This window comes from Rattus rattus, chromosome 17 (genome assembly GCF_011064425.1).
Source record: "Rattus rattus isolate New Zealand chromosome 17, Rrattus_CSIRO_v1, whole genome shotgun sequence".
NCBI classification, from domain to species: domain Eukaryota; kingdom Metazoa; phylum Chordata; class Mammalia; order Rodentia; family Muridae; genus Rattus; species Rattus rattus.
This window is the reverse complement of record NC_046170.1, coordinates 21,841,408-21,859,907: the sequence shown is the minus strand read 5'-3', so window position 1 is coordinate 21,859,907 and position 18,500 is coordinate 21,841,408. Positions and strand designations below refer to the sequence as shown.

The 18,500-nt window shown below is 41.6% G+C and overlaps 1 protein-coding gene across 1 annotated transcript in view; it reads left to right on the top strand.

The window, feature by feature from the left end:
- Positions 1 to 18,500, top strand: part of Ttc29 (tetratricopeptide repeat domain 29) — a 199,983-nt gene that overhangs the window by 55,775 nt on the left and 125,708 nt on the right. The window lies entirely within an intron of this gene.

The following is an 18,500-nucleotide window of genomic DNA, read 5'->3' as shown; positions in this document are numbered from 1 at the left end:
GCAGGAGCTTGCTCTCCTGCTTGGGCATCTGCTGCTCTTGCCTTCAGCATCTCCCAATCTCCCATGGCGTCTCCTGATACTCCATTTCTAAGAACCTTTGCCCTGCTTTCAAGTGCTCCAAGATACACTGTGGATCTACATATTTTTTATATAATTTTATTTTTCTAGGATATTTTATGTATTTGCATTTCAATATATGTCCCTTGTCCCCTCTACTTCAGTCTTTTCTCTAACTCTTCCATTGGGGTCCCCGTGTTCAGTCCAGTAGTTAGCTGCAACTATCCTCATCTGTATCAGTGGGGTTCTGGCAGAGTCACTCAGGAGGCACCCATATCTGGCTCCTGTCAGCAAGCACTTCTTGGCATCTGCAATAGTGACTGGGTTTGGTGGCACCATATGGGATGGATCCCCAGGTGAAGCAGTCTCTGGATGACCTTATTTCAGTCCCTGATCCAATCTTTGTCCCTGTGTTTCCTCCTGTGACTGTTTTGTTCTCCCTTCTAAGGACTGAAGGATCCACATTTTGGTCTTTATTCTTGAGCTTCATATAGTCTATGAATTGTTTCTTGGGTATTCTGAGCTTCTGGATTAATATCCACTATTCAGGGAGTGCATACCATATGTGTTCTTTTGTGACGGGTTACCTCACTCAGGATGATATTTTCTACTTCCATCCATTTGCCTATGAATTTCATGAAGTCGTTGTTTTTGATAGCTGAGTAGTACCCCATTGGGTAAATGTACCGCATTTTCTGTATCCATTCCTCTGTTGAAGGACATTTGGGTTCTTTCTAGCTTCTGGCTATTATAAATCAGGCTGCTATGAACATAGTGGAGCACATGTCTTTGTTATATGTTGGAGCATATTGTAGGTGTATGCCCAGGAGTGGTATAGTTGTGTTCTCAGGTGGTACTATGCCCAATTTTCTGAGGAACCTCCAGACTGATTTCCAGAGTGGTGGTACCAGCTTGCAATGGAGGAGTGTTCCTCTTTCTCCCCATCCTCACCAGCATCTACTGTCACCTGAGTTTTTGATCTTAGCCATTCTGACTGGTGTGAGGTGGTTTCTCAGGGTTGTTTTGATTTGTACTTCTCTGATGATTAAGGATGTTAACATTTCTTTAGGTATTTCTCAGCCATTCGGTATTCCTCAGTTCATAATTCTTTGTTTAACTCTCTACCCCATTTTTTAATAGGATTATTTGATTCTCTGGAGTCTAACTTCTTGAGTTCTTTGTATATATTAGATATTAGCCCTCTATTGGATGTAAGATTGGTCAAGACCTTTCCCAATCTGTTGGTTGCCATTTTGTCTATTCACAGTATCCTTTGCCTTACAGAAGCTTTGCAATATTATGAGGTCCCATTTATTGATTCTTGACCTTAAAGCATAAGTTATTGGTGTTCTATTCAGGAACTTTTCCCCTGTGCCTATGTGTGGCTCTTCCCCACTTTCTCTTCTATTAGTTTGGGTGTATCTGCTTGTATGTGGAGGTCTTTGATCCACTTGGACTTGAGCTTTGTACAAGGAGATAAGAATAGGACAATTTGCATTCTTTTACATGCTGACCTCCAGTTGAACCAGCATCATTTGTTGAAAATGTTGTCCTTTTTCCATTAGATGGTTTTAGCTCCTTTGTCAAAGATCAAATGGCCATAGGTGTGTGGGTTCATTTCTGGGTCTTTAATTGATCTATCTGCCTGTCTCTGTATCAATACCTTACAGTTTTTATCACTATTGCTCTACAATACAGCTGGAGGTCAGAGATGGTGATTCCCCGAGAAGTTCTTTTATTGTTGAGAATAGTTTTTTTTTTTGCTATCCTGGGTTTTTGCTTTTCCAGAAGAATTTGCAAATTGCTGTCTCTAACTCCGTGAAGAACAGAGTTGGAATTTTGATGGGGATTGCATTGAATCTATAGATTGCTTTTGGCAAGATGGCCACTTTTACAATATTAATCCTGCCAATACATGAACATGGGAGATCTTTCCATCCTCTGAGATCTTATATTTCTTTCTTCAGAGACTTGAAGTTCTTGTCATACAGATCTTTCACTTGCTTGGTTAGAGTCACACAAAGATATTTTAAATTATTTGTGACTATTGTGAAGGGAGTCGTTGCCCTAATTTCTTTTCAGCCTGTTTATCCTTTGAGTAGAGGAAGGCTCTGATTTGTTTGAGTTAATTTTATATCCAGCCACTTTGCTGAAGTTGTTTATCAGGTTTAGGAGTTATATGGTGGAATTTTTGGGGTCACTTATGTATACTATCATATCATATGACTTCTTCCTTTCCAATTTATATTCCTTTGATCTTTGTTGTTGTTGTTGTTGTTGTCTAATTGCTCTATCTAGGACTTCAAGAACTATATTGAATAGGTAGGGAGAGAGTGGGCAGCCTTGTCTATTCCCCGATTTTAATGGGACAGCTTTAAGTTTCTCTCCATTTAATTTGATGTTGGCTACTGTTTTGCTGTATATTGCTTTTACTATGTATAGGGATGGGTCTTGAATTCCTGATCTTTTCAAGACTTTTATCTTGAAGGGGTGTTGAATTTTGTCAAATGCTTTCTTAGTATCTAATGAAATGATCACATGGTTTTTTTTCTTTCAGTTTGTTTATATAATGGATTGTGTTCATGGATTTCTGTATATTGAACCATCCCTGTGTCCCTGGGATGAAGCCTACTTGATCATGGCAAATCATTGTTTTGATGTGTTCTGAGATTTGGTTTATGAGAATCTTTTTGAATACTTTTGTATCAATATTCATGAGGAAATTAGTCTGAAGTTCTCTTTTTTGGTTGGGTCTTTGTGTGTAAAAGTATAAGTGTAATTGTGACATCATAGAATGAATTGGGTAGTGTTCCTTCTGTTTCTATTTTTGTGGAATATTGGTATTAGGTCTTCTTTGAAGGTTTGATAGAATTCTGAACTAAATGCATCTATCTATTCCTGGGCTTTTTTGGTTGGGGAACTTTTAATGGCTGCTTCTATTTCTTTAGGGGTTATGGTACTGTTTGGAAGGTTCATCTGATCCTGATTTAACTTTGGTACCTGGCATCTGTCTAGAAAATTGTCCATTTCCTTCAGATTTTCCAGTTGTGTTTATATAGGTTTTTGTAGTAGGATCTAATAAATTTTAATTTCCTCAGTTTTTGTTGTTATGTCTCCCTTTTCATTTCTGATTTTGTTAATTTGGATATTGTCTCTGTGCCCTCTGGTTAGTCTGGCCAAGGGTTTATCTATCTGATTGATTTTCTCAAAGAACCAGCTCCTTATTGATCTCTGTACAGTTCTGTTTGTTTCTACTTGGTTGATTTCAGCTCTGAGTTTATTTCCTGCTGTCTATTCCTCTTAGGTGAATTTGCTTCTCCTTGTTCTAGAGCTTTCAGGTGTGTTTTCAAGTTGTTAGTGTATGCTCTCTCTACTTTTTTTTTGGAGGTACTCAGAGATATGAATTTTCCTCTTAGCACTGCATTCATTGTATCCCATTAGTTTGGTGAATATATTGTGCCTTCATTTGCATTAAATTCTAAAAAGAATTTAATTTTATTAGTTCTTCCTTGACCAAGTTGTCATTGAGTAGAGTGTTGTTCAGGTTCCATATATATGTGGGCTTTCTGATGTTTTCATTGTTATTGAAGACCAGCTTTAGTTGCAGTGATCTGATAGGATGCATAGGAATATTTTAATCTTCTTGTATCTATTGAGGCCTGTTTTGTGACCAACTATATGGTCAATTTTTGAGAATGTACCTCAGAGTACTGAGGTGCTGAGAAGAAGATATATTCTTTTGTTTTAGGATGAAATATTCTATAGATGTCTGTTAAATCCTTTTAGTTCATAACTTCTGTTAGTTTCACTATCTCCATTTATTTTCTTTTTTGATGATCTGTCCATTGATGAGAGCTGAATGTTGAAGTCTCCTACTGTTATTGTGTGTCTCCTATTATTGTGTGCAGTGCAATGTATGCTTTGAGTTTTAGTAGAGTTTCTTTTATGAATATGGGTGCCCTTGCATTTGGAACATAGATGCTCAGAATTGAGAATTCATCTTGGTACATTTTTCCTTTGATGAGTATAAAGTGTTCTTTCTTATCCTTTTTTGATAACTTTTGGTAGAAAGTTGATTTTATTTTATATTAGAATGGGTACTCAAGCTTGTTTCTTGGAACCATTTGCTTGGAAATTTCTCCCAGCCTTTTACTCTTAGGTACTGTCTGCCTTTGTTACTAAGATGTGTTTACTATATGCAGCAAAATGCTGGGTCCTGTTTACATATCCAGTCTTCTACTCATGCGTTTTCAGTAGGGAGTTGAGTCCATTAATGTTAAGAGATATCAAGGAATAGTGATTGTTTCCTGTTATTTTTGTTGTTAGAGGTGGAATTATGTTTACATGGCTATCTTGTTTTGGGTTTGTTGCAAGAAGATAACTTTCTTGCTTTTCCTACGATGTAGTTTCCCTCCTTGTGTGGGAGTTTTCCATCTATTATTCTTTGTAGGGCTAGATTTGTGGAAAGATATTAGATCTGCTTTTGTCATGGAATATCTTGGTTTCTCCATCTATGGTAACTGAGAGTTTCCTGGATACAGCAGTCTGGACTGGCATTTAGTCTGGACTGGCATTTGTGTTCTCTTAGGGTCTGTATGATATCTGTTCAGGATCTTCTAGGTTTCATAGTATCTCTTGAGAAGTCTGGTGTAATTCTGATAGGTCTGTCTTTATATGTTGCTTTGACCTTTTTCCCTTACTGCTTCCCCGATTCTCCCCGGGCTGGGACCGAACCCAGGACCTTAAGGCTTCCTAGGCAAGCGCCTACCACTGAGCCAAATCCCCAACCCCTTTACTGCTTTTTTATGCATTAATTATGTTTTAGTTTTTATTTAAATATTTGATTTCTTTTCCTCCATCTTTATTAATTTGGGTATTTTTATTTACATTTCAATTGTTATTCCCTTTTCCGGTTTCAGGCCAACATCCCCTAGCCCCCCCCCCCTCCCTTCTATATGGGTGTTCACCTCCCATCCTCCCACCATTACCACCCTTACCCCAACAATCACATTCACTGGGGTTCAGCCTTGCAGGACCAAGGGCTTCCCCTTCCACTGGTGCTCCTACTAGGAGCATTGCTACCTTTGCAGTTGGAGCCCAGGGTCAGTCCATGTATAGTCTTTGGGTAGTGGCTTAGTCCCTGGAAGCTCTGGTTGGCCCTTACTGCTTTTAATATTCTTTCTTTGTTTTGTCTATTTGTGGTTTTGACAATTATGTGACAAGAGGAATTTCTTTTCTGGTCCAATCTGTTTGAAGTTCTGTAGGCTTCTTGTATGTTCGTAGGCATTTCTTTCTTTAGGTTAGTAAAGTTTTCTTCTATAATTTTGTTGAAGATATTTACTGGCCCTTTAAGTTGGGAATCTTTGTTCTCTTCTAAACCTATTATTCTTAGGTATGTTCTTCTCATTGTGTCCTGGATTTCCTGGATGTTTTGGGTTAGGAGGTTTTTGCTTTTTGCATTTTCTTTGACTATTGTGTCAATGTTTTATATGGATTCTTCTGCCCCTGAGATTCTGTCTTTAATTTCTTGTGGTCTGTTGGTGATGCTTGTGTCTATGACTCCTGATCTCTTTCCTGGGTTTTCTATCTCCAGGGTTGTCTTTCTTTGTGATTTCTTTATTGTTTCTATTTTCATTTCTAGGTCCTTGATGGTTTTGTTTAATTCCTTTCCCTGTTTGGTTGTGTTTTCCTGTAACTCTTTATGGGATTTTTGTGTTTCCTCTTTAAGGGCTTGTACTTGTTTACCTATGTTCTCCTGTATTTCTTTAAGGGAGTTATTTATGTTTTTGTTTAAAGTCATCTATCATCATCATGAGATGTTATTTTAAATCCAAATCTTGCTTTTCCGGTGTGTTTGGATATACAATATTTGCTTTGGCTGGAGAACTGGGTTCTGAGGATGCCAAGTAGTCTTTCTTGGTTTCTGTTGCTTAGGTTCTTGTGTTTGCTTCTCACCATCTGATTATCTCTGATGTTAGTTGGTCTTGCTGTCTCTGACTGAAGCTTGTCCCTCCTGTGAGCCTGTGAGCCTGTGAGCCTGTGATCTTTGGAGTGAGAGTGCTCCTGGCAGACCAGCTCTCTGTAGGAAGGTTTTGGCTCTGAGAGCTGTGAGACAGCCCCTGCTCTAGGTTGAGATGGGGACCGGAAGTGTCCTGTCCTAGGCCACCCTGTGGCTCCTGTGCACTGTGTGTTTCTTTGAACAGTCAATGGGGAGAAAGTGGGGTCTCACCTGTGGGCTGAGGGCTTAGGGGGGAGAGTGCTCCTGGCAGACCAGCTCTCTGTGGGCAGGTTTTGTGTCCGAGGACCGTGGTAAAGCCCCAACTCTGGGCACAGATGGAGACAGGAGGAGGGGGTCTACATCTTCCATAGATGTGTCCATCCTCATGAAGTGATGTAGAGAGATGCTGAAATGTCCATGTGAGCTTTGGGGCTTCTGTCTTCCATGAAGAGGCAGAAATCTGCTCCACTTTCTATTCCAGAAGATCTTATCTTTTCCTGGTCACATCACATGCATGTAGAACAGGGCAATCTTGCTGTGTGCATGACTTTTTGTGGCAGGAGGCACATGGAGCAGTTGCCTCTGCCTCAGGAGCTTGCTGGCTTTCGTGCGTGTTGTCCTTGTCTCATGTTGTATTAGACAGTTGCTTGCAAATGAGCCAACAGGTGGTAGTCAGGGTGAAAGAAGGAGAAATTGCTCCAGTCTCCTCCTCCCTCTAAAACTTTTCTCCCGCCCATCCTTCCTTCTTGTCCAATGACAGACCTCGATCTATCTTGTACCTGCCTTTACCTGCATAATGACATCATCTCACACATGAGGTTAGTAGCAGGGTCAGGAGACCTGCTTTCTAGAAAAGAACAATGAGATGAATGTAGTAAACAATGCCCTATTGCTTAAAGCCAGGGTGAGAAATAATAGCCTTAGTTCTTTTAGAAGAATGAATTTTAGTGACATATCAAATCTTGAGAGCAATCTAGTTCTAAGGCCACTCTGACACAAAGGAATAACTGAACAGTTCATACACCCCTACGTGGTGTGGAAGTAGCTGGTTACAGACTCGAATTCAGAATTCTTTCTATTCCTTTTCATTTCTCTACTGTCATACTCAACATAAATATACACGCATTGCTTCCTCCAAGTGATTTAAGACTAGAATTTGAGCAGAGTAAGTCAGATATATCTGCAGTATGCAGAAGGACAGAGGCACAGATGTTCACAAGGTAGGCAATACCATTCCCACATGCATATACCAGGAAAATGAGAGCCTGACACTTTCTTTTCAAATATTTTTTGTAGGTTTATCTTATTGCAGTTAATGCTAAATGTAAGGTCTAGTTTCTTAAGAGATGAATTTATAAAACGGCCTTGTAAACTATAGGCATAATGTCCTATAGAGTGGCTAGGACTTTGAGTCCTACATGGGTGAAGCTTTGTCCCTATTGGTTGTTGATCCACAGGGTCCCTGCTTCCCCCAGCCCTGTTCTGCTCTTTGCTTCCTGAAGTTTGCCTGGTTTGATTCCTTTTGTACACAGAACTGCAGCTTCTGGTCTTCCATGACTGGCATCCTCTCGTGGTATGATGTCCTCAGGGTTCATCCGTGCTACGTACATACTCTGGGTCGCCTTCACTTTTAAGCTTTAAAAATATCAACTAAAGCTGTCAGAACCAGGATGGGAACCTGAGTCTTCAGCTTTCAGGCTTGGTTCCTCCTTTGGCCTCCACCACCTCCCTGTGCAAATGTTCTTTATTTATGCTTATAAAAATTATAATAAAATATAATAAAAGTGTCTGAGAGAGGCGAGTCCCAGTTAAAGCTAAAAATGTAAATGGTTTGTTCTGCTTTCCAAATCTTTTTTCATCTGCTGGTTGGTCAACCATGCCACCAGGCACTAGTGTGAGCCCCTCTCATTCCTCAAGCCACACTGCCCTCCAGACCATCCAGATGATACTTCACAAAAGTCTTGTTTGTTTCTTTGTTTTTCAAGAAATGGAGAGATAGCTCAACGTCAGGAACACTTGTTGCTCTTGCAGAGGACCTGGGTTTGGGTCCCAGCACCCACATGGTGGTTCACAGCCATTTATAATTCCATTTCCAAGATGCTGATGCCCTCTTTTGACCCCTGCAGCTACTGTACTTAGGTGTGAAGGTACACACATGCAGGCAAAACACTTGAACACGTGAAATAAGGCAAATAAATCATAGAAATGTAAAAGTGGTTCTTCATGAATGCTAGCTCTTTGAAAATCTGTAGAACACAGAGCCTTTCCAGAGATAAAGAGCAAAGAGGAAGAGAAAGACTGAGAAACACAGAGCTTGGCTGGCTTCTCAGTGGGAGCACGGGGGCGTGGATGGCTTCCTACTCTGGAAGACAAGGTTTCCTATCCTGCCCTGAAACTTGAGTGAAAATTAGGCTGTTTACTCATTGTGGATGGAGTAATTCAGAGCAGGGGAAACTAGTGTGGATGTAGGGATTTATAAGGCACTAGAAATGTGAAGGGACAACATCATGTGGACGCCACATGGGAGGAGCAAAGTTAGTCTCAGATGCCTGTGGGGAAAGTACAGGAAAACCACGCGTGCAATATCTATGAGAGAAAGCGCACATGAATTCCACATGAAAAGTGTATCACCCAAGAAAGTGTTCTGATGGTTTGACTCCTTAGGAAAAGCTCAAACAATTAACCCAAGAACTAATAGATTGGGGTCACAGGAGAATCAGCAGCTTAAAAGGTAATTTGATTAATCGTGAAAAGCCATTTGACACTTATTTACTTAGAAAAGGCAAAAGCAATTGTGATTCTTTGAAACATTACTTGCACATATTGACAGTGGTGTGTAAAAATAATTTCTAAATGTGCTTACAAGTTATTTTTACAAATGGCGCCCCAGAAGAATCAGTCCCTAAGTTCAACAGGACTGAAATGGTTTTGGAATGTAATATACCAATATACAGGCTTTCACAATGCTGTTATGAAAACACACAGCATAGAAGTAGTCCTTGCAAAATGATGAGGATCAGGCGAAAGCTACGTCCATTCTTCACAACTGTGCAAAAACACCACCGTGTACAGAAAAGAACAAAGCGAAACGTGAGCAAACTAAGTAGATTTCAGGTGATGAGGGTGTCATTGTCAGCAAAATTCTAAAGGTTTTCCCCCAAGAGTTTCAGTTCTGCTGATACGTTTTTGAAAACATCTGTTTTTCTAGAACTGGTCACCTTATGTTACATTTTCCTCAGTCCTGGTATTTTATTCGTGTGTTAACCCTGGCGAGAGTCTTTCTCTTCTTTGTTATTTGCCATTAATAGGTTGTTGACAAGCATTATCAGAGTATTGGAGGCTTCAAAAGACTTTATTCTCCATCTAAAATGCCATCGGCTTTAAGATTTGTTATAGCGAAGCCTCCCCTAAATACAAGATGCTGCAAGAGAAAATGGCACTTAGAGTAACAAAGGCCCTTTTACCAAAGTGTTAGTCTTGAAAACATGAATGTGTCCATGGGCACTGCAGACTTCTGGATGAGGAGCAAAAGCAAATGGGAAAACAAACAAACAAAACCCAGCCCTCTCAGAACCCCATGCAGAGCTTCCTAGCTGAGTCCTAGCAACACCTGTTCCTGCAGAATTTCTCTCCCTTCGTTATATATATATATATATATATATATATATATATATATATATATATATATATATATAATTTTTTTAAGGACTTGAGATATAGCTCAGTTGACAAGAGTGCCTGCCTAGCTGGGTTCAATCCCAGCCTCCAAAGAAGTAAATAACTGAGAAGCACATGTCTGCTTCTAAACCACCTTTGAAGGTGTGTCTTCAATATCTTCTGGAGGAAAGTTGACAGGAAGAGTCTGTTTCCAGAGGAGGAGGCCTGACAAGAAGCAGAGCTCTGCATTTGAAATGAGCCATTGAGGGGCTCCAAAACTATGCCTGAGGCCCCTCCCTGGGATGGCTGTGACACTGCAGGACTCAAGCTCTTTAGTCCCACACTTCATTTCTACCATAAACCCCAGGAACTAATTGGGGGTGTAACACCTACCATGTATTTTCCAAGGGCCGCCTGACCAGATTCGATGGAAACTGTAAGACATTCTCAGTTCTGTAAGCGTGGACTCAGTCACTCAAACTTTCCTAAAGAAGCCAAGTGGATCCTACTGCTGCTTCTGTGCAGACTGTAACTGTCCCCTTTCTGGGTCATCTCGTTTTGTTATCCCCCCACTCTGTGTACACACACGTAAGACCTTACAGTATCTAATGAAGTGCTTCTTTTTAAGTATTGATAACCAGGAGAAAATTATACCATGTTTGATCTGTGTTAAAGAATCAAAGTCCAAGATCTTTGAATGGAACTTAGAATAAAAATGTAATTGGGTTACATCCCTGAAGTCTGATATATCTTTAAACAAGACTGCAAATGAAACTTTATTATAGCTTCAAAATGAATTATTTCACTGCTTTTTTTTTTTAATTCATTTTCTTCCCCTTTCTCTTTCATGTCTGTGTTACTGACATTGTGGCTTGTATTTTACCTGCCTTTTGCAGGGGGTTTTAATTATTTACTGTTTAATGAGTAGCACAGAGAGGCAGCCCCGCCTGGTTCAGAGGTGCTGGCTCTGCAGCGGGGTTTTCTGTTTGAAAGCTTTGCAGGGAGGCCTTGGCTGGCTGCACCAAGGCTGCTGCAGTCTGTGTAGTGGGTAACTGCTCTGGGCCAGTATTTCCTCTGCTGCCGAGAAGCGCTGCCCCCAAACTGTCTGCAGAGAGTGCAAATGCTGTCCAATTACTGTGTCAACAGCCTTCAATGGGACAAGGGACTCAGTTCCATATCAAAGAAAGGGAAAGAGAGAAGGGAAGGGAGGGCTGTAGAGCGGAGGGACGGGAAAGGAGGAGGGAATGGGAGAAAAAAGAAGGGGAAACTAACAAAACACAAACAACCAACGCTACTGAGCTTCCAGGAAGTGCAGCTGTCAGCTTGGGGCTCACGCCAGCGCCTTAGCAAGAGCTGCAGCTCAACTGAGTCAGGCCAGAGTTGAATGGAGCTCAGCAGGCTCCAGTAAAGGGGTGGTTGTAACCTGACACCAAGAAATCAAGGATGTGGTGCATTCCACAAGGGCCTTGCCCAGGAGCAGCCAGCAGGACAGTCCCAAAGACTGTCACTGTAGCTCTAAGGTGTTGACACACAGATGCTAAAACTTCAGGGTCAAATGAGGACTCAGGGAAAGAGAGGGAGGGGAAGGGAGGAAGGAAGGGCTGGGAAGAGAACGAATCTCTAGAACCATTTACTATTCTGGTTGACAACTACCAAGTGTTCAACTAATGTGGTTTATCTCCCTCATGCTCACCTAAATAGAACATTCTTAGCTGGTGAGCTGGTTCTCCTTTTGTAAAACCTTCCTTATCTGCCTAAATGAAGATGTGGAGGGGAGAAGGCACCCCTCTTTCCTCACCCGCATGTTGATAATGAGTCCGACAGACAGCCATCCACATCTTTCTCTTTGCTCATACAAGCATACTCAAATGAGGCAGAGTGTGGTTTATTTAAAATTATGAGCGACATGGATTGCAGGAGAGTGATGGTATGGGGTCTGAATTGCTTCTCATTAGTTTCTCACTAGTGCCAAAGTCAGGATCAGGCCTTGATCTGCAGGCCTGTGCACCTAGCAGCATCTTTTACTTGGGGTGTTTGAGTACTTGCACTTGTAGAGCAGCAATTGATCCAGTGCTAGCCCAGTATGCACAAATCACTAGGTTAAACTTAAATATTACAATAGGGACTTTTAAATAAGGTAAAAACATGACAGTAAAATAATATGTTATATGAAGAAAAATTGAAATCTGCAAGTTTTATTAATGAGAGGCATTCCTTTCATGTGTATAAATTCAATAAAGCTTTTACCTTTGTTTTTGAGATGGAGTCTCATGTAATCCAGGCTGGCCTCAAACTTACTATACAGCTAAGGATAACCTTGAACTCACGATCCTACTTCTGCCACTCACAGGCTAGGATTCCAGCTGTGCACCACCATATCAGTGTTTTGAACCCAAGGTTTTACATATTTTTATTTTAATTTTTGAGACAATCTGTTATCTTCAGCTTATACATGTTTAAGAACCAAGAAAACTTATTACTCAGACTTCTTACAGCTGTAGCAAACAGTTCAAGGAGGTGAGGATTTGTTTCCAGTCATGATTGCAGAAGTTTCTCTATTTTGGGCCCGAGGTGAGATTAGACCTCCTGCTAGAGGGGGAGGAGAGGAGCAGAGCTGCTCACTTCAAGAAAGACAGGAAGCAGAGAAAAGACAGTAGGGACCAAGGGCAAGATGTAACTTTCCGGTGAACCCGGGGGACCTGACTCCAAATAATACTATCATATCCTGAGTCCCACAAGGGGCCCATCTTTGATTAGGGCAGATCCCAAATCCTCTCTCCCACAAAGTCAACAGCTAATAAGCAAGCGTTAGGGGAGAAGAGAAGCCCTTCACACTGAGCCCATCACCTCAGATCTCCTAACTCAGGCACCAACTGTTGGCATTTAGCAGTTAAGCTTGGGCACAAACTATAGCTGGGCTACACAAATATCCGAACAGCAACTGTTAACAGGGCTTCCTCCAAGGGCTCGGAGGATCAAGGCAGGCTTTACCCTGCTCCAGGCCTCCTAATAAAGACCTTTGTGCCTCTCCTGGACTCACTCTCCAACATCCCTCACACAGACACATACAGACAACACACACCTACAACACACACAGACTCACACATGTACAACACCCAGACAGACCTACAGACACACACATACAGCACACACATACACAGACACACATAACACATATACACTCAGGCACAAACAGGCATACACACACACACACACACACACACACACACACACACCTGCCTCCCTAGAACCCGCTTCACTGTCGGCTTTAGTCAGCATCAGTCTTTATCTAGTGGATAGTGGTGCTCCCACAGCCCACCTGAAATCTGTGTTGAAAAGAAACAGCCGTCAAAGTCGTCTCCCCGCCCCTGCCGCCCGCGTATCTCATGGTAACTCCTTGAAAGTTACAGACACGTTTTCTGCCCTGTTTATTAGAGATGTTACTGAGTTATGGATGTAAACCCTTGTCTTCCAGCACTCCATTCTGCCACAGTGTACAGTGTCTTAAAGGACACAGCAATTCTCCCCCCAACAGGAGACAAACGACGGAAAGCAATCCTTCCCGTTGGCAGGATGGTGAGGCTTAGCTATGTCAGCACTTGTAGCGCTGTTGTAATGATTATAATTGAATGCAAATATGGAAAGATGATGTAAATTGCTCCTGCAGTTAAGCCAAAATGGAAACCAATGTCTTTTGTTTTTCACACCAGAGCAGTAACATTTCGCTCTTTTTGCTACTGCTCAATATTGCTTCTAGCACATTCTGCGTCTACATTGTACAGGATAGTAATTTATGCCAAAGATGGCCAGTCATTCCAGATTAAAACACAACATAATATACATAAAGCTTTATTGTTCCTTGGGTTGTTGTTTTAAACTAAAGTGGAATATTTCCCTAAAGTCTTCAACAAGCGTGCACAGTTTAGAATTAAATATGCTTCCCGTGTATGCTCGCGCTGCCACGGAAATGGGCCTCGTGGACCTGTCAAATTATTCTCAAGCAGTTGTTTCTGCAGTTGTTTTCACTGGCAAATGTACAAGTTGATAGAAAAAGAAATAATTAGTTACTCTCAGACTTGCTGATGTATGGAACTAAAGCAGTCCAGGTCTCTGCATCTTAAGGACTGTGACATTTTAAATTATTTGAACAATACCACAGTCATCTTTGGGCATAATTAACACCTTGCCTAATTAATGTCAAGGCTGGCATGAGTCACATTTTATGAAGTGTTGCTGAATTCGGACGTGCCCTCGCCCCACTGTCTTTCAGCATGTGCTGGTTTCCTGAAGTGCAACTTCTTTTTCTTCCTTTCTTTCTTTTTCCTTCTCTCTCTTTCCTGTTTCCCTCCCCCTTCAAGTAATCAATGCACTGCTGAATGAGTTCATTTTAATGCATTCAATCATGCCTCTAATGTTCGTAGCTTACGGGCGCAGGCATCAGTAATGCAGGAATGTTATATGGCTTTAGTTTGGGCCATTTCATAAAATATTCATGGAATCAAAAATGTGCATCAAAATAGCGGCTGGGAGAATTACATTTATGTTCCTGCCTTTATGGCAGCTCCACATTTAAACCCATTTGTGTTAATATCTAGTCAATCTTCCTACTTTAAAAAAAAAAAAGCTAAAACGGGAGAGATCATATACATTTCCCTTTGCTTAATATTTGTTCTAGACATCTGCTGTGAGACAACAAATATCTATAAACTTTCAGAAATGGCGTGCAGAAAAGGAGAAGCCACAATTTGGGTAATATCCAAATGTATAAAATTGTGTTTTCTCCACAGTGTGTTCGTCTTAACATCCTCCCAAGCACTGTGCGGTTTACAGCAGCATTGCCTGGGTTTTGCTGGTGTTTTTAAGTAAGTGAATGGGTTTCTTGTTCATGTGAGCCTTGGATACAAGGAAATACCCTAAGAGTATGTTTATGGTAGGAGCACACTTTTCTTGGGGTGAAAACTATAAAAGCACACGGAAGTCTTCATTGGTTATGTAGATGTCATAGAATTGTTAAAAGCCAACAAAATAAAACCAAGTCTGGACCACCTCTGTCTATCCCTACATATCCCTGCCCCAGCCAGTTGTCCACAAGGTTCACCTAAGATGTGTTTTAAAATGCTATTTCATGGTTTTATAGGAAAATGGCCACTGGTAGTATCTATGGAGGGACCCCTTTCTTCCTCCAGTGAGACGTTTGGGTCCTTTTCTCTTCCTGACTCACATGAAGTAGCATGGTACGTTTCCACTTGGTCGTGGAGCCGTGCAACCCATGCTTTGAGCTCAGCAGTGCTTGGCAACCACTCACAGACTGCTACCCAGATATTATGGTGCTGAGGGCTCGCTAATGATCCTGCTGTCACGTGATCAAAATCCCCTCCCCTCAGAGACGGTTAATGGATATGAAGCTCCCACTAAGTTTAATTTTTGTGGTACCTGGTTCGATTATTTCTCCTCCCTCTCTTACTGTTCCTCAGTGGAAAATAATGTCCACACTTGAGAATTCAAACATGGGTCAAAAACAAGACAAAACAAAAAGAAAACACACACACACACACACACACACACACACACACACACACACACACACACACACGACTCACTCTTGTTCTCCTAAAAGACAGCCAGTGGGATCTAGAAAGCACTCTCTAGATCCTGATGTGTTAAATTTTATTTGAAAATGAAGGCTATTATATAGGAACAGTTCAAGCATTTAAACCCTTGATTTCCAGCTAATGGTGCTGTTTGGGAAGTTCTGGTGGTGAAGGGTTGTGGGATGATGTCACAGATGAGGCAGATACAAGATAGAATGAGGCCAGTCACTGGATGAGAAGGAAGAATGGGCGGGAGAAAACTTTGAAGGAAGAGGAGGAGACAGGAACGAAAGAGGAGGAGAGAGAGAGTAGCCGGTAGACAACATGGAAGGTGACGTTAAGATCCCGCTCTGTGTATTTACAGGTTGTTATCAATGTTCTTAAGGGATGGATACTACTGGACTTTGTATGTTCAGGTGGGCAATCATATCTAATCAATTGGGTCAAAGGTTATTGTGTTGTGTGTTCTTTTATATTACAGTTTGAGTGTAGGAAAGTGTGCGGCAGCTGGAGACACTGGGCCACTGTGGAATTGGGATGTGTGTTTCTGGCATGGAAACCTGCCTTGGGAACTAGATAGGTAGAGAGATTGCTGCCAGGCTCAGAGAGAGGCCTTCGGCAGTGTGATATGGGATGGAGCAAAGCAGGTGAGGCTTTGCTGACTGAGAATTAAGATATCTATCAGATATCATGGGGCACCGCAGTGCTGGTTCCTAGTGGGATAAAAGACAGTTTTTTTGTTTTTTATATTTTTACAACAACAAAGGGTTGTTGGAGAAAGTCCGTCATTGGAGGATGAGCTATTTCTAGTTTGTTCTCCCTGCTTCATGCTTGAGTCTAAAGCTGTGAACTCTCAGCCTCTGTTCCAACCACCATGCCCACCACTGGCTTTCTGTATTCCTTTATTCCACCACGATGGACTCTTGTCCCCTGGAACCATAATCCCAAATAAACTCCTCCTTCTTAGAGCTTGTCCTGGTGCTGTATCACAGCAACAAAAAGTAACTATACACCAGTATTTATGCTTAGGTTTGTCAAAGTGATTGTTATTTATGACCTTTCCCAGTACGTTAGTAATGTCATGAAAGTTTTCAGATAAACGCAATATGCATTGTATTTCAATAGATACCTATTCAACCAGCAACAGACACTCAGAACGTAAAATGATTACAAAGAGCCCTGTTGCTGTTGGGCAGAGATTGGACAGAAATTATACCATTGTTGATCCTGCTTCAAGGAAGTAACTATTTTAACTACTATAGCCTTTTCATAGTGGAGGCATAGCTTCTAATATTTTCAGTCAAATGTTGTGCTATATTATAATGTGTGCTCTCAAGTCCTGACCAGTCTTTAGACAGTCATTAGAATCAAATCCTTCCTGTCTTATTTACTTGTATGACATAAATTGAGAAATGAAACCTTAGATTGGGGAAGGACTAAGAGAGTCTACTTCTATAAAAATTCTTCTGAACAGAAACTTAGGGATCAACCTCATCTGTGCCAAAGCAGCAAAAGGTAGGGTTGCAGCCTGGACTGATTGGCAGAAGACACTACATCTCAGACATGCCAGGAACTCCAGGAGTCCTTAAGGTGTTCCCAGGCAGCTGAGGGGAAACGGGGCTTTGAGGGAGCTGACTCTATTTCTGGGTATTCAGGAAGATCCAGAAGTTCATGGTGGGTTTTTGTTAATGGCCTGAGTTGAGTGGCAATATTTTAGGCCTAGAAGCGACTAGTACACATTAACTCTAGCATCGCTTCTCACCTGAGAGATGGATGCCTGCAAGGGTTAAGTGAGGCGACTGAAGTTCCTGGCCTGTCGGTGGTGCCATATTGGATGTGGTAGAACCATTATGGAAATTTAAGAATCAGGAGTTCAACCTCCAATCATAAGAAATTTAAATGTGGTTTGCAAATCTGTCCTTTAACCTTTGAGACCTGAATCCCAGACAGTCTTGAACTAGCTTGTCCACTGACACTAACCCCAAAAGCTCAAGAAACCCTGAATTCATACAAAAAGACCATTTCTGATTACCTCAGGACGGTCCTTCATAGTGACCAGTGTCCCAAAAGCCTCCTAGGTCTTATTCTTTCACACACATTGGGTCTGTCACAGGGAGGACAGAGATTGTATCTTTGCTCTTTCCCACCTTCCCACCCTCAGGTTCACCTCTACCTCTCTCTGCCATCAACTTCCACTCCCAAATTTGTACAAAGACCTCTCCTCTCACTTATTCTTTAAACCATTATGCTTCATTTGCATCTCATTTAAATGAACTGTGTAGTCTAGAGATCCAGCTCTTTTATAGTTCTCTACACACGCACGCACGCACGCACGCACGCACACCTGCTGGAACTCCCTGGTTTCTCTCAGTTTCCTGTATCCACTATTCTGTAATCACATGGCCCAGAAGAAAACTGTGTGTCTACTTCAGTGAATACGTCATGAAGAGATGGGCACTGGAGAAGAAAAAGGAGCTTTGTGCATGTGTCTCCAGAGTTAGGAAGCTATCGTTTGTGGGCAGAAATACAGTTGGCAGAGGAAACATAACACACATACATGCCAGTGCTCCACTGGAAATCCAACCCCCCCCCCGCAAAAAAAGAGGGTGGCGGGTATTTCAGGAAGGTGTTTCTGACAGAGGCACTCTAAGTCAGAGATGGAAAACTCTGCTGGCCTTCCCAGGAGGCACGGAAAGGATCAGCTGCAAGGAAAGACAGCTTGGAGCAGGGGTGTCCGCCCTCTGCACTTGTAGCAAAGCGAAAAGAGTTTGGGCGTTATTTAAAAATGAATTCTGTTGTGTATTTCATATTACAAAATAAACATTTTGATAATAACAATTCTATAAAATTCCAATAAGTAGAAAGAAAAAAAAAACAGGAAAAAAGAAAAGCAAAACCCAAACCACCTGCCGCCCATACCCCTTCCTCCCAGACAGTGCTTTACTTAGAGTTGCTTCCTGATATTTTCGGTTACTGTAAATGCCTATGAGATGAAACACTCTTTGGTATTACCAGTTTGTGGGTGTGCTCTCTCCTCTCTTCCAAAGCTGTATACGTTTCTAAGCAGCTCTGCAGAACCCCTCTCCTTGGGTTCTATATCTTTGTTTCTTCCCACCCCGCACGGACAGTAAGGACTCACACTGCCGTGATTTTACTGCATTTTTCTACCACCTGCTGCTAGGGACTCCCCATGTCCT